The sequence below is a fragment of the Eumetopias jubatus genome, unplaced genomic scaffold (assembly GCF_037043125.1).
Source record: "Eumetopias jubatus isolate StellerSeaLion01/CBP00866 unplaced genomic scaffold, mEumJub1_p1.0 scaffold_3, whole genome shotgun sequence".
Taxonomy (NCBI): domain Eukaryota; kingdom Metazoa; phylum Chordata; class Mammalia; order Carnivora; family Otariidae; genus Eumetopias; species Eumetopias jubatus.
This window is the reverse complement of record NW_028274809.1, coordinates 117,341,768-117,347,506: the sequence shown is the minus strand read 5'-3', so window position 1 is coordinate 117,347,506 and position 5,739 is coordinate 117,341,768. Positions and strand designations below refer to the sequence as shown.

At 39.4% G+C, this 5,739-nt stretch overlaps 1 pseudogene; it reads right to left on the bottom strand.

Moving 5' to 3' along the window:
* Positions 1–4,153: 4,153 nt before the first annotated feature.
* LOC114212854 (septin-2 pseudogene) lies at positions 4,154–5,420 on the bottom strand (annotated as a pseudogene).
* Positions 5,421–5,739: the final 319 nt, after the last annotated feature.

Below are 5,739 nucleotides of genomic sequence, written 5' to 3'. Positions count from 1 at the left end.
AAAATATGGCCCAATGGGCTGTTTGGTGAGACAGAGATAGAAGCTGCCATTGTACACACATTTAACACAATACAACCCTCCCACAGCAAAAGATCTGTTCCTAATTCCAAGTACAGTGCCCATTATTCAAGTCCCTTTTAGTTTCTCCCCAAAGCCAGGCCTTCCTCATGGGAAAAAGCAAGGACAATGAAATAAAAGCACCCAGTGCTTCACAAATGAGAAACATGCATCAGCATGCACTCCGATGGACTCACAGGTTCCAGAAGCTCATCAGCTTCCTCCAGGAACTTTTAAAGGAGTTTAACCAGTTAAGGGAGTGCAGTGGTTTTTGACAGGTCTTGCTTATGTGCAGACTCCATGATGCCAGCTACAGTTATCTTGGTGCTCAGACGTTGTGCAAGAAGTTCTGGTTCCTTGGTACCTGGGCGAGGTTGTGCGTGAAAGCCTGGTGACCTGCGAAGTGCTCTATTCTCTAGAAAAGCATGCATGATTTATAGATATACAGAGAAAGTTTAGTTCATCAATCATACAGGCTAAGAGTGCTTGCTAAAGGTGAAAGACTACTAGGTTGGCCAGAGGGGCTGAGGCGGCTTCACAGCCTATGGTGTATCCTGGAGAATGTTCCATGTGCCCTTGAGAAGAATGTGTGTTCTGCTGTTTGGGGTCTGGAAGAGTGTTCCATGTTCAGACTACTTGGTTTATAGTGTTGTTGAAGTGTCCTACTTCCTATTTGATATTCAGTCTAGTTGCTGTATTCATTATTGCAAGGGTGATATTGAAGTCTCCTGTTATTATTGCTGAATTGTCTATTTCTCTCATCAATCTGTCAGCTTTTGCTGCATGTATTTTATATATTCTTGTGGATTTAATTTGCATTTCCCTAACGGCTAATGGCATTGAATATCATTTCCATATTTTATCCATATTTTTCAAATTACCCAAGAGTAACATGAATTACTTTTGTAATCTGAAAAAAAATTATTTTATAAAAATAAAAGTGACTTTTCTAATAACAGTTACAGTTTTAGAATTGTAAATACAATTCTTACATAGTATCTTCTGAAAGGCAAGTACCCAATAGTATTTGAAAAAGTCAGCTTTATTTCTAGTTCTTTATGTCAAAAATGTTTTTAAAAATACTTTTAAAAAGTTTAAATAGCTAGTTTGTATGAGATGGAAAGCACTAAATCTGACTACCTATATGAACCATTGTTTCAAAAATAATATATACCAGGTCAGTTCAGCAAAAGAATTGAAACATTAAACATAAGCAATTAAATATTTTTTTAACCCAAATTATATGCTGAGTTTCTCTGACAGTTTTCTCAAAAAGGTATAATTAAGTCTGACATAGGACACTTGAGAAATTTGAATTCTCCCCTCAATAATGAGAAAAAGCAAAAAGTTTAAACTTTGCGCATTTATTTGAGTATGCAAAAAGAACTTGTTAGCATTAAAATTTTTGAAGAAATGTTTCCACAATTTTAATTTTTTTTCCAAAAATGTAAATTGCCTAGGTGAAAATATCCCAGGAAGATAGGCCCCTCCCCACAACTTCCTTTGTTTCTGAGGAAATTTTGTCACTTCACAATACTTGTATTTATATTCAATTGAAAATTACTATTAATCATGATAACATTTAACAAATTTATTTTAGGGTCATTAAGTGATATTTGTTACTAGACATCTGCCCTCAAGCAAATGACAATTTCTCAACATCTATGAATCAAAGAGATAAAAGTAATTAACTTTTGGTTCAGGGAAAGTAGATTAAATTACAGATAAGTTTTAAAAAGGTTAAAACATGCTCCTAGATTTTCGACATGTATGTAATACAGGAAAAACAATGTTGAAGTAAAGACATTTGAAATAAATTAAACATAAAGATAATTTGAGAAGAAAATAAACTTGAATTACAGTTTGCCACTCTTTTGATTGGGGATATTTATCATAATCTTTTCAAGTAAATAAGAAATAAATTTATTTATTTTTTATTTTATTTTTTAAAGACTTTATTTATTTATTTGACAGAGAGAGACAGCGAGAGAGGAAACACAAGCAGAGGGAGTGGGTGAGGGAGAAGCAGCCTTCCTGCCGAGCAGGGAGCCCGTTGCGGGGCTCTATCCCAGAACCCTGGGACCATGACCCAAGCCAAAGGCAGACTCTTAACAACTGAGCCACTCAGGTGCCCCAAAGTAAATAAGAAATAAATTTAATATCCTACTAATTTTGTCAGTTTTTATTTTTTTATCAACTTTACTTTTTTAATTTATGTATCACTAGTAAGTAGCTTAGTTAGCAGTTGGAACAGATATTTCTAAATTGGAGTGTCATCAATTTGGATTTTTTTTTTAATATTTTATTTATTTATTTGACAGAGAGAGAGGGAACACAAGCAGGGGAAGTGGCAGGCAGAGGGAGAAGCAGGCTTCTCACCGAGCAGGGAGCCCGATGCGGGGCTCGATCCCAGGACCCTGGGATCATGACCTGAACCGAAGGCAGCCGCTTAAGTGACTGAGCCACCCAGGCGCCCCATCAGTTTGGATTTTGACCAGAACTGCGGCTCTTGTTTGGCTTGAATGAAGACAGTACTTTCCAAAAGCTTCATCCTCACCGCCTGTTCTGGGACAATATGAAAAGTGCTAGAATTGAAAGAGGATTTCTTGTACAACGATTTTCTTTAGTTCATATTATGAAAAATTTGTTCAAAATATAAAGACTCTCTTTAGTGCTATACTACACTTGTTTTTTTTGAGGTAAAATAGGAGAATTCGGATAAGTGAATGCATATAATTTATCAGGAGGTAAAGGAGTTTGTTTTATGCCAGGAGGGAGGTTAAAGTCATACACTTTGGTGACTAACGGAACTGGTCCAAATTCTAGCTCCGCCATTTGCTGTGTCACCTTGATGTCACTTACTCCTCTGTCCTTCAGCTTCCTCTTTCAGCGGTCACAGACTATATAGCTCATAGCGCTCTGGTGAGGAGAAAGAGAGAGAGGACAGATCTGCAAACTCTTTAATGTAGGGCCTGGCATATGGTAACTGCTTAATATATATTATATTATTTATTACACAAAATGTGTATTATGAAATAATGTGTGTATATATATAAATTATAAATTACGTATCTCATGTATATAATATATTTCAGACATATTAGCTCTTAAAATCGTTTCTAGGTGACCACCACTTCCAGAGTACGGACTGGCATTGACTTTGGCTGCGGGAATGCACGTCTGTAGCTGCGCGTTTTTACCTTATTCACCACTGCCCGTGTCATCAGTAACTTCCACAAATCTTTATGGATATTTACAAAACAGTTTGAGCTTCCTTCACCATCTCAGAAAGTTGTGGACTGAACGTTTGTGCCCCCGCCCCCGAAAAAGCATAAATTGAAATCTTAACCCCCAATGTCATGGTGTTAAGAGGCAGGGCCTCTGTGAGGTGATTAGGTCATGAGGGTGGAGCCCTCATGGTTGAGATTAGTGTGCTTATAAAAGGAAGCCTGGAGAGCTCTCTCACCCTCTTTTGCCACGTGAGGGTATAGAGAGAGGGTGGCTGTTTTCATTTTCCAAATTGTTCACACTTCCTTGTACATGAAGGGTCACGTACAAACTCCTTAACCATTAATTCAAGGTTCTTGCTAATGACGTCTCCACATAATGTGGCACTTTATAATTCTTCCCTTATGCAAACCTTCCAATCTAACTGGACTGGTATGTTTATGTTTTCATAGTCTCAGCCTGGATTTGCTTTTCGTTACAACTTTATACATTCTCCTCCCTTCATGTAGAATTTCTTCTTATATGTAATTATTCCTTATGCATATAGACCTTTCCTTCTATGTAGCCATACTTGCTTTCTACACCTTGAACTTTCCTACTGTAAACTATGCAACAGATCGTTTTCTCAAACTTAAACTTAAAAAAAAGCAGGTCAAGCGGGCAAAGAAACAACACCTATCATTTTTACCACTAATTTGAGTATTGTCACAACCTTCCTCATTTGTTTACTCATCTTTTAAAATGTGTCCACTGCTTGAATACATTCAGGTTCCTTCATGGTAGGGGACATGTTTTATTTTTCCCACAGTGCATAGCTGGGTGTTTTCCTCCAAAATAAATGCCTTATGGATTTTTTTTTTTTAAAGTTTAAAAAAAAATTAAATTCTCAGGCACAGGTACTGTAAAATGTGGATGGGCACCCCTCCAATGATCTCTTGGAAACACGCAGCTGTGGTACTCATGCGGAATGTTTTCTGTATCTTGTAAAAGCATTTTCTTACACATGGTGCCCGTGGACCCCACCATCGCCGTCCCCACCCTGCATCTGCAGCTGCATCTGCGCCTGCATCCTTGCGATCATCTCCTGCATGCGGCGAAGCTCTGCTTCCTTCTCCAACAGGATCTGGTCTTTATTCATGTCATCGTTTTCCACTTTTAACCTGCCGCCTCTTTTGAGCCTCTCGGAACGGAAGTTTTCATAGTGAAGGTCCTGGGTCACCTCCTGGAGATCCTGCATGTGGGTGATGAGCATCGTCCGCAGCTTCAGAAAGTCGTTGTGCTCCGGGTTCTCCACCTCCACAACGCCCCATGGGTAGAGGCGGCCTCTGACCTTCTTGCCCTTGGCTTCAATCAACTGATTGGATCCAACCACAGAGAACGGGATACTGGCCTTGAGAAGTCTAGTCTGCTCTTTAAAGTCCTCATCTTCATCTGATTCTGCATCAGGTAAGTGATAGATTTTGATGCTATGTTCTTCAATCTCATCCAGAATCCTTTTCTTCAAGCACTCCCGTTCCTTCAGGGTGAGGGTGTCGGCTTTGGCAATGACAGGCACAATGTTCACCTTATTGTGTATCGCTTTCATAAATGCGACGTCTAAAGGCTTGAGTCCATGTCCAAAGGGTGAGATAAAGTAAAAGCAGCAGTGCACCCTGTTATCGATGATGTGCCGCCTGTTTAAACCACTCTCGTCATGCAGGTACCGTTCAAACTGCTCATCGATGTAGGAGATGATGGTCTTAAAACAATCCCTGCAGTTGATGGCGTCCCCATAGCCAGGTGTGTCCACCACTGTCAGGCGCAGCTTGACCCCTCGCTCCTCAATCTCCACAGTTGAAGCCTCAATCTGGACAGTTCTTTCAATTTTCTCTGCAGCTCCGGGTATGATTCTTTCTGGGTAGAGATCAGTCAGGAACAGGCTGTTTATGAGAGTTGATTTTCCTAGCCCTGATTCACCGACCACCATTAGTGTGAACTCAAAACCTTTTTTCACTGATTTTCGGTGAACTTGATTGGGAAGATTTGCAAATCCAACATAGCCAGGAGTTTCTGGATTTATAAACTGAGTTGGTTGTTGCTTAGACATCTTCAGTGAAGTTTTCTTGATCGCCGACCAGCCGAGGAACAGGCGTCTACCGACCTGCCTTATGGATTTTTAATTGGTTGATGCCTCCAGAGGTTTCTATAAAAATCTATAATTGCTTCGTATGCTCTATCATATTCTGCACTAATGTTTCATTATTTATTTATTTGTTCATTGGGTCAACAAGTGTTGTGAGCACCTAATATGTGGCACACGGTGAATGATAAAAGACAAATATTTTGAAATAGTGGCTCTCAAATTTTAGAGTTAGGAGGCTTGCTAAAACATGGATTGCTGAGTTCTACCCTAGAATTTCTGATTCCTCAGGTGTGGGGCAGGGCCCCGGAACTGCATCTTAAACAACATCCTAA